Source organism: Microtus ochrogaster, chromosome 6 (genome assembly GCF_000317375.1).
Source record: "Microtus ochrogaster isolate Prairie Vole_2 chromosome 6, MicOch1.0, whole genome shotgun sequence".
Taxonomy (NCBI): Eukaryota; Metazoa; Chordata; class Mammalia; order Rodentia; family Cricetidae; genus Microtus; species Microtus ochrogaster.
Genome location: NC_022013.1, coordinates 44,807,785 through 44,817,718, shown reverse-complemented (window position 1 = coordinate 44,817,718; position 9,934 = coordinate 44,807,785). Strand labels below are relative to the sequence as shown.

The 9,934-nt window shown below is 43.5% G+C and overlaps 1 protein-coding gene across 1 annotated transcript in view; it reads left to right on the top strand.

Moving 5' to 3' along the window:
• Cadps (calcium dependent secretion activator) overlaps window positions 1-9,934 on the top strand; it is a 445,453-nt gene that overhangs the window by 306,442 nt on the left and 129,077 nt on the right.

Below are 9,934 nucleotides of genomic sequence, written 5' to 3'. Positions count from 1 at the left end.
GAGGGACACACAGAGAGAGGAGTGCTAATTTAGTTTCCTTTCCTTAAGCAACTGTGAAGAAATAACTTCTAGGGGAGCCCCTGAAGTAACTCAGTCTGGGTACTAATCATTGCTGGTTGTTTATGTGTTTATTGTTTTGTATCTTTCTACTGGGACCCTTGCTGATAAATGAATCCCCCAAACTACAGTTTTCTGATCTATAGAATGGGAATAACAGTATTGTCATGGGGTTGAGGAGACACTTGTGAACATGACGAACCGAGCAAAATGCCTGGAACTTGGCAAGAAACTGATTACTCCTTTGTCCTTGTTGGTCCTATTGTTCATTTCAGGAGGGTTTGATGCTTGCCTAGTGTCAGGCTCTGGTTTGACCCTTGTATACATAATAAAAAAAATAAGACCTAGACACCAGATCATAGAAGAAACGTTAAGAGAAGGAATTAAATTCTGGGTAGAATTCAATCAGGAACATGACTCAGATGGAGTGGCAGAATGTCAGCGGGGACCTCCCCGAGGAAATGATGCTAGAGCCGGGAACTGAAGCGTGTGTAGGAGTTGAGTGGATCCAGGCAAAAGGAACAGCATGTACTACTGTCCTGCAAAGAAGGAAGCCAAGCGAATTGCTAGAGCTGAAGGAAGATAGGTGAAGCTGGAAGCCAACATGCCAGGAACACTTAGAATATCTCCTCAGAGGCGGGAAGAACTTTGGCGATCACAATCTAGCCAACCCCCTCATTTTGTAGGTTTCATAGACAAGACCAGAATGTCAAGTCTCCTGAATCTGTGCTAAGCATTCTATTTCTTTAGACTGGAGAGCTCCTGGATGGGGGGGGGGGGGGAGAAATCCATGTTCTGAATAATGCAAAGAAGCAAATAATTTAAGAACATTGCCATTTGGCTCTAGAGGCATGGAATAAATTTCCACACTGCCACAGCCAGCTTACCATCTCAATGTATGTAGCCACACGTTAGTATAAAGATAAGTCTACAATATTCCAAAGCATCCCCACTGACAGCCAGGGGAGGCAGCAGAAGACAGCTGGGTGGCTCTGGAAAACAAGCCTCAGATGAGCAAGTTGTCACTCTGGGGAAATCCACACGGGGAAGAATCCAGCCCAGGCTACCTGGCTTTGAAGCCAGGGTTGTGTCAGCCTTCTTCATCTTTGCAAGCCACACAGCCCTGAAATGTCTGTGGGATTTGTTCTGTGCTTTTCCTGTCTCCAGTACCGACAGACTTTTATGAAATGCAACTCTATCATTTAGAGCTGGATAACAATAACATTGTAGCCTTGAATATTTTAACAGACAGCAAGATTACCTTCAGCTCCTATTGTTCTGGCTCCATAGCCCAAGACACCTTTGATTTGCATGAAAGATATTCATGAAGACTCTGATACCTGGGTTGGAGCATGCATAATTCTGATATTTATAAATATGTACACTTTGATGACTATCTGTTACAGCCTCTTGGATTGAATTCTTTATGGAGGGAGAGAGAGAAAGAAGTTGCATTATATTCTCTGGGTTGTCACACTGTATTCTACATATGTTACTGAAGAAGAAAGTGTTATAAAATAATGAAATGTTTTTGTAAACTCCCTGGTAAACATCATCATGAATTATGATACACATTGTCTGGGTTTCATATTGTAAGACTGCCACTTGATTCACAGTTAGGTTTATACATCTTGTCGTGGGAACAGTTTTGGATTTCTTATTTTCTTTTCAGTTCTGATTTTCCTTATGCGTTTTGCATCTCTTTTGCTTATTATTTTAGTTTGAATGCATTTGCCATTGCTTTTTGATGCATCCTTTTTTCCTTTCTTTTTGTTTGCATGTGTGTGTGTTTGTGTGCGTGTATGTGTACTCTTGCTTCTTCTCGGACTGGCCACCCTCTATGCATGCCTTATACAACTGCTCCCTCCAAAAGTCAGCAAATGCATGTGTGTCTTAGTGGGCGGCTACCAAACCCAGACTTTCAAGGGGGCAAAACTCCATCTTCTCCTGAACTGGAGGCTAAAAAAGAGCCACGAAGAGAATCAAAAAAGAGAAAAGAGTCCAAAATCCACTCAAGTCAAGAACAAAAAAGGTAAGAAGCCATATGTGTATTGGCTTGTGTTTTCAGCCCCCTTTGTCCTATCCCTGTGCCTACGTTCACGCCACCATGAACACCTTTGCAAACAGTGGGTTCTATGCATGTCTTAACCCTATCCTTTAAAGACTTTCAAAGGCGCAGTTTTCCATAAAAGATCTTAGAAATGGACAAAATCTGGTATATTGGTAATTTGAGTCAGGTGTTTGATGATTTTTAGAATATCTTCGCATTTGAAAAGCTAACCTACCAATATGCAAATAGAACCACGAGTCAGATTAGTTTCTTTTTGTTTGTTTGTTTGTTTTTCTTTTGGTCATCCTATCCTGTTGGTGATCTGATACCTTACAAGTCATTCAGAATAAACAAGCTCTGCTTTGTAATTTTAAAACTATGTTCAAGGGGCAAATAAGATGGGTTAACATCAAATAGGCCTATACATTTATCATGGATCTATTTTCTTAAATAAGTCCTCCTAATATCCACAACCTGTTAAAAAAGAAACCCATCTGAAATAGAGAGTTATGGTAATCACCAAATCAATGGTTCTCAGTAATGGTGTAGGAGGTCCTTCTGTCTATGTGTTGCTTTCATTGGTTGAATAAAGAAACTGCCTTGGCGGTTTTATAGGACAGGAACTTAGGTAGGTGGGGAAGACAAAACTGAATGCTGAGAAGAAGGGCAGAGTGGCAGATGCCATGAAGCTCCTGCCTGAGACTGACGCTGGTTAGAATCTTTCCTGGTAAGCCACGACCTTGTGGTGCTACACAAATTATTAGAAATGGGTTGAATCAAGATGTGAGAGTTAGCCAATAATAGGCTAGAGATAATGGGCCAGGCAGTAATTTAATTAATATAATTTCTTTGTGATTATTTTGGGTATAAGCTAGCTGGGTGGCCAGGACCAAAAGCAGACCCTCTCACACAATACAGCAGATCCACTTATACAGCAAGGTCATCTTCAAAGCATGAAGTCCTAAACTTTTGTTCAATTTATCCTGTTTCTTGACCTTCTGCAATGGTTTAATTGGAAAAATGGTACCTTAAAGACCACATTTACTCAGTATTTTCAATCTTTTCTTATGTACTTATTTTTACCATTCCTTGCCTGGAATTCTGGTCATGCTTGTCCAAGTTATATCAAGTAACAGACAAGGAGCCTGTATGCATCAACATTCATTTATCCACTACCATTTCTAAGCCCTGGTATGCAGTTAATTTACAGGAAGAGCCGATTGGCATGGCAACATTTTCTTTCTAGCAGTTTGTCATAATATGCTTAGCGAAGAGGGAGCATCAATGAAAACCAAGTACCCCTTGATCACTCATCTCCCTCCTGGCAGTAAATAAGGGTGGAGGTAAGGCAGAGTTCCTGATTGTGTTTTGCTCTGGTGTCCACGCCCACCTGCCGGAAAACAGCGATCTATCATATGACCATGCTGGGAGAGTCTCTGAAGAGGTCTCTGCAGGGTCTTTGAAGCCCCGTGGCAGCTGTCCAGAGTTCTGCTTTTGGACCCTCTCCTCATCCCCGTAGAGTAGAGAGGCAATAGTCCCCACTGAAAGTCTCTGGACTGACGCCCATTTCCTAGCATAGAAGGATCCCAGTGGGATCTTCCCTGTGCGCCTGACACAGGATGAAGCATGGTGAATTTTCCCTACAGAAGATTTTTGATGAGGCCTGGACATATTTTTGACTGACATGAAAATATTATTAAATACCAGCAACGCCCAGGCAGGCAAACCTCAAACAACAGTAACACTGAGGTCAAGGAGTCTTATTTTAAATCATATTTCCAAATGATGGGATAAAACGGTTACTTTCCCCTTGGGTTTGTTATTATTTTTTTCACATAGACCCTGTGCCTGAGTATAACTTGTGTTGTTCCATAGAAGCAGCGGTTTTCACACGCTAGGGTACATAAGGGCTGCAAAAGGGAATCTGCCAAAGTACGGGTACAGGCTCCTACCTTCAAATAATTCCGCAGTTCTTGCACGGAGCCAGAAATTTGCACACCTGATACCCCCTCACCCATTATTCTGATTTCAGATCCTATCTAGGCAAGGCCTTGGCTGTTTGATTCCTGTACATTTGAATGGCTTGAGGCAGGGGAATGAACCCGACTTGCAGTCAAAAATCTTCTGGGGAAATCCTACCCGAGCCTTTGAAAGTGAAATAATGAAACAATTGAATATGATAAATCAAACAGCTCACGTGCTTCTGGTACATGTGAAAGTTTTAGCCTGATTGAATGGCTATAAGTTTGGGCCAACTCTTTAGAACTAAACCCAGTTTCTCAACAGAGCGAGGGAACGAAAGGAAAATGTGAGTGCTTAGCCGATTGCATTTGGCGATCGTAAAATCCACAGATGCAAATTGCTATATCTTCTCGTTTTTAAATTAGCTCCTAAGGTTGCAGTACTTAATTTTCACCATAATATTTTTAGTATTCTTTCTAGATGACATTTAGATTAGCGTCACTTTGGTCACTGTCCCACAGTGACAAGGCAATCAAACAGCTCCGATGATTGCAAGTTGCGTCAATGTTCCTTGGATCCCTTTATGATTGAGATTGGAAATTTTTCTCATTTACATTATTATTTAACATTTCTTGAATGCCACTGCTGCTTTTCACATATGGCCTGCATAGAAAGTACATTGTATCAGCAATTAACAAATCCATAATGCCAACCGCCTCAATCCACAGCTCGCTGCATAGATTAATGAGCCTGCAGGCAGATGTAAGAGGGCAGGAATCCGAAACCATCTCTGAAAACGCATCCAAAGATCTTCTGCGGGGATGTGTTCAAAGTCAAGGTTCTGTTGATCGACAGAGCCATGTGCATCCTGTGGGTTCGGATTGGAACTCCCTCTCCATTCGTCCTAAATCAGCCCCCAACTTGCCCGAGACAGAAGCTGATCAGCCATCGTGTGAACTCCCCCTTCTCTAAGAGCATGTAACAAATCGTGAGTCCTGGCCCAGTCAATGCTCTCAAGTATTTCCGTTTCTGTTTCTCTTCAATGCCGCTGCTATAGCTGAGGTCTCTATCTTCTCTCCCACTGACTATATAACAGTTGGCTTATTTATGGTGTCCTTGCCTCACTCCGTGTCATGTGGTGGTGGTTTCCTTTTCTTATAATTTATTGTTTGTTTTCGGTGACTATTTGCCTCACATTGAGTAACATGTAATTTTTCTTTCTTTCAACTCTATTTCTATCTACTTGCATATACACACATTGTGTTTAGTACATTTTAATTCTTCTCCCCAAAATCTACATAAGTAGTTATAGATCTGCCTTAGAGAGCTCTGAACACAGTGATTTACATAACATACAGGTATGGGTGGGGCTCTAACAGTGATCTATATTCTTCATCTCGTGTTACATACAGACTTGATGGTCCGTTTATGAACACGAACATGTCTCAGGTTTACTTTATGTCTGGATAGGTGCATGAATGAGGCATCCCTAAATCCTAAACTGCCAGCTTTACCTAACAGGAAGTAATCCGTCATAGGGAGAGAGCAAATTACAGACAAGTTTCAAAGCAAAGCAAGCATCCCACATGGCCAAGGAAAAATTCACCGTGGACTGGCCACCCTCCTTGAAACCGTGTGACCGTCTTCATGAAGGAAGCTTGCTCCCATACGAAGAGCATGAAGTCTTGTGAAACCCGTGCCATTGATAGCTCTTACCTCAAATTCCACATGTGCCCTCATCCTCAGTTTGCTGGAGCCCCCTGTACATATATGTACATGGACATAAGTACATGCTTGCAGAGGACGCACCCTTTGAACATGGATGTGATATCAAACAACCACCCATATTACTACTGTGATCACTTTGAAGTCTGACTTAGGGTCTCCAATGTCAAACCCATAGCTTCTCAATGTTCGTCTCACAATGACGGAACACACTTCTTTTCTTTTTCCTCCGAGAGAAGAAATTATAAAGTTCTGGTGTGGGAGGCTTGTCTCTTTCTTGGGGAAATACATGCTTTGTTATATTTTGTAATTTCTTCAGTCATCTTTGGTTTCTTCGTTCATCAGCACCCAGATCAAACCCGAGCCACTTTTATTATTAATACCCACATTCCGATAGCATGTATATTCCTGGCTACTGTTGAGAAAGGGTAGCGTCTCAACCAGCCCCCTGCTTGTATAATAGATAGAGAGAAAGCTCTATATTGTTGAGTCATGACTGCTGATTCGGATAAACTGCAAGCCAGTCAGAAAGGCTTCCTTGGAATACTTGCTCTCCCCAAGTCCCTTTTGTGAAATTCCTATTAGCCAACTCCAGAGGCTACAATGGCTACTTGCAATGGTGTAGGAACTGTTTGTTTTTCTTCCTGTCCTACACACAAGAACTTTGATATATTTGTTTTAGCAGCGTCTCTGAGCCCCAGGGCGTCGGGGCATAATTAAAAAAGGGCATGAGCTGGAAGGAAAGGGACAGGGAAGGGGTAAGGCCAGCTTTCATAATGAAGCAGTGGCTATGGGATATGAAAGTCCTAATTGTAAATTATAATTAACCTAGGATTATAGACACCATTCGAGGAACAAGCAGGGAGACATGGCTATCTCCTCCGAGTGGCTGTTGCTTTTGGTGCTCTTTCGAATTTGTATCTATTAAGTACCCAGAAGAAACAAAGGAAAATATTCCACTCACTCAAATCCAATTCAAGGATAGCACTCAGAAACCTGGAAGGATGAAGAGCTGTCAGATATCATAAATATATATTTTTTAAGTCAAAGATTCTCCATGTATCTGGAATAGCTGTCCTATGTAGGAAACATGGCAAGGAATGCCTAACATACTTTGTCCTGCTCTGGCCCTTTAAGTGCTCGTGGCTCGAGGCTGGAACAATTTAGTAGCAAGCAAGATGTAGCTATCGTGCTTGTTTAAGGACATTTTCAAGGATCCATAATGCGGTCTGCAGGCATGCATCCATTTGGAGAGAGAGAATATATCGTGTTTACAGTGCCTGCACCAGCATATGTGGACATTTGCATTTGGAGATGGAAGTCTATTCCTCTTCAGCTGGAGTTTTACCCCTTGTTGGTACTGATTGGAGGCTGAAAGCTGGCTGCAGGCAGAGCTGTGGACCAGACGCTCCTTCCTCTTCTGGTGAATTTATGTTTCCTTTTACACCTGGATTTGGTACTTAATCACCAAGTGGATGCACTATCGGAAGACACCCGTCGCCATACACTTTGAATTAATTTTTCATTCCGACTTTTCTTGAAAAGGTGTCTTACCTTTGGAAGTGTTTTGCAACCCAGATTTTAGTGTGATGTGTAGAGCCGTGCCTGGAGGATGATTGAATGCTGGAAATCTGGTGCCTACCTGGGCTGTGGTGACAATTTCACTGCCTTGGAGAGGTCTGTCGGTTCCCGACAGAAAACAGGGGCTTGACTGGAATGCCTGGGGAATTTCAAGTAGCAAGATGTTTGTATTGCAAGCCCAGGACATCATAATATTGAATTAATTCTCCAACGTGCATTAATGAATCATCTTTAGCTTGGTAAGGGGGAAACAGTTTACATAACTGGCAACTTTCGTTTACATAACGGATGACTGCTGGGCTTGGTGGGTTTGATTCAAGAGAAAAGCAAAGTTGGAAAAGAAGGAAGATGCAGTCCTGGATGCATTATTATTTGTGACATGGCTCAAGATGGGGGGCTGTGAGGAGAGCGAAGATGACAGAACTGGCACTAACCACGGTGACAAGAAGTTGAAGAGCAGCCGACGTGACATCTTTCCTATCGTGCTGCCGCGAATGTCAGCTTTGTGAAGGACAGTGAGAAAATGGTTTGCCGAAAACTTGAAAGGTAGATTCCAGAGACGCCGGCTGTGTCAGATGCAATATAGTCTGCCATGGCCGCAGAGACCCACTTCTGGCTCCAGCGATGGCCTGCAGGTGGGAGAGCTTCCGGTCTTCTGCAAAGCTCCAAAGATGACTACGCTTGGCCTGCGTATTGTCTCAAGTCTCCAGGACCATGAGATACAAGAAGTGAGGTTAGCCCGTGTGCAGTTAGGTGGAACCAGAGGCCAGGGGCTGTTTATCTTGGTGTGTGCCTGTGTTTGCACACAAGTGCACGTATGTGTGTGTCCCTGAAGCATCATTCAGAGGCTTCCCAGCTTCTCTTTAAGCCAGAGACACAGAAAAAGGAGATACTGTGTCCTTTGCAAACTTAAACTGTGAGTGAAGAAAAGAAAAGGGAATGGAATTGAGGAGCTAGAGAAGGATGGGATCCAATCAGAGCCCTGCTTCTGCATCTGAATGACCTGCAAGCTTTCAAAACAGCAACCAGCTCAGCCTCGGCTGCAGAATGATTGGCTCACAGCTGTCAGAGCCTAGGTAGAGTCAGGCATCTAGAGTTCCTAGCCTATGAAAACAGCATGGTCAAGACCCAGCTACTAAGATCAGTGCATCCCACCTGCTTCTTCTCCTCTTGCCTTGCTCACTTCCTGCTGAAAGATCAGGGGATCCAGCCTCTGAGATATGCAGTGTCTGAGCAACGTAGGAGCTGCCTTCAAGGCATTAATAAAAGGCATTAATAATGGAGTCCATCTGTTTTCCCTTTCCCATGTCCAGGGCAGTTATTGAGGCAGCAGGGACCTGAAGAGTCAGAAGCTAGTGAGGAAGGAGATGTACAGTCATGTGAGAGAAAGAGGGGCATCTAGGTTCCTGGCCTTCCATTCTGAATGAAGTCATATCCCAGATTGGAACTTTTGAATGAAAAGCTTAAAATCTTGCCTTTTCTCCTTTATGATTCATTAAGCATTGAGTATTGAAAATTAAAGAACATTTCCCTTGTTTCAGGGAGGGTGGGGGAAGGTGTAAAAGACTGTTGTCGGTGAGACAGTAGTTCCGCGCTGCTATTGCGGTTTGCTTTGCAATCACCATTGTTTTCCTGACGCAGTAGAAACTGCAAACGCCTCTTTTGGAGGGGAAGATCAACTCAGAAAGGGACAGTGTTCCTCTAACACAGTCTCTGTTTTCAAGTCCATCTCGGTCTTAGGGGAGTTAAGAACCTGGATCAAAGGCATCTGATCAAGGGGTTGGGGAAGTGGCTCTGCCAATGTAGCAGGCTGGGAAAGCAAAGAAGGCCAGCACTGGGAAAGTGGAGACAGAAACATTCCCTGGGGCTTGCTGATTGGCCAACCAGTCCCCCTAAACTGACAAATCCCGGATTCAGGGAGAGACTCTGTCTCAAAGGATAAACAATGCTAAGGATGACATTCAGCTAGCATCCATCATCCACATACAAAAGACTGCGCCAAAACAAAAGCATCCTTCCAGACCCTGGAAGAGCCTCCATTGAGGTTTCCTTTTTGTCTTGGTTACTGTGTGTGTGTACACGTGTGTGCATGTGCGTGTATCAGTGATTCTTAGCACAATTCCCAGAGCAGTGGCACCACAAAACCCATTAGAAATGCAGATTCTCAGGCCCCCTCCAAAACCTACCAATTCAAGAACTGGCAGAGCCAGGCTGCCTGAGTTGCCACAAGGCCTCCAGCTGATGCTAAAACATGGTCAAGGTTGAGAACCATAACCCTGTGAAAGTATATATAGTTTCCGGAGAAAACACAGCTCCTAGGCCAGCAAGATGGCTTAAGGGACCAAGCGCTCACCTTGCATGCCTGACAACTTAAGTTCAGTCCCAGGAACCCGCAGTGAAGGACAGAACTGATTCTCCAAAAGTTGTCATTTGTTCTTCACACACACACCATAGCGCATGCGTGCCTGTTCTCTATTTCCCTGTCTCTCTCTCCTCTCTCTCTCTCTCCTCTCTCTCTCTCTCTCTCCCTCTCTCTCTCTCTCTCTCTCTCTCTCTCTC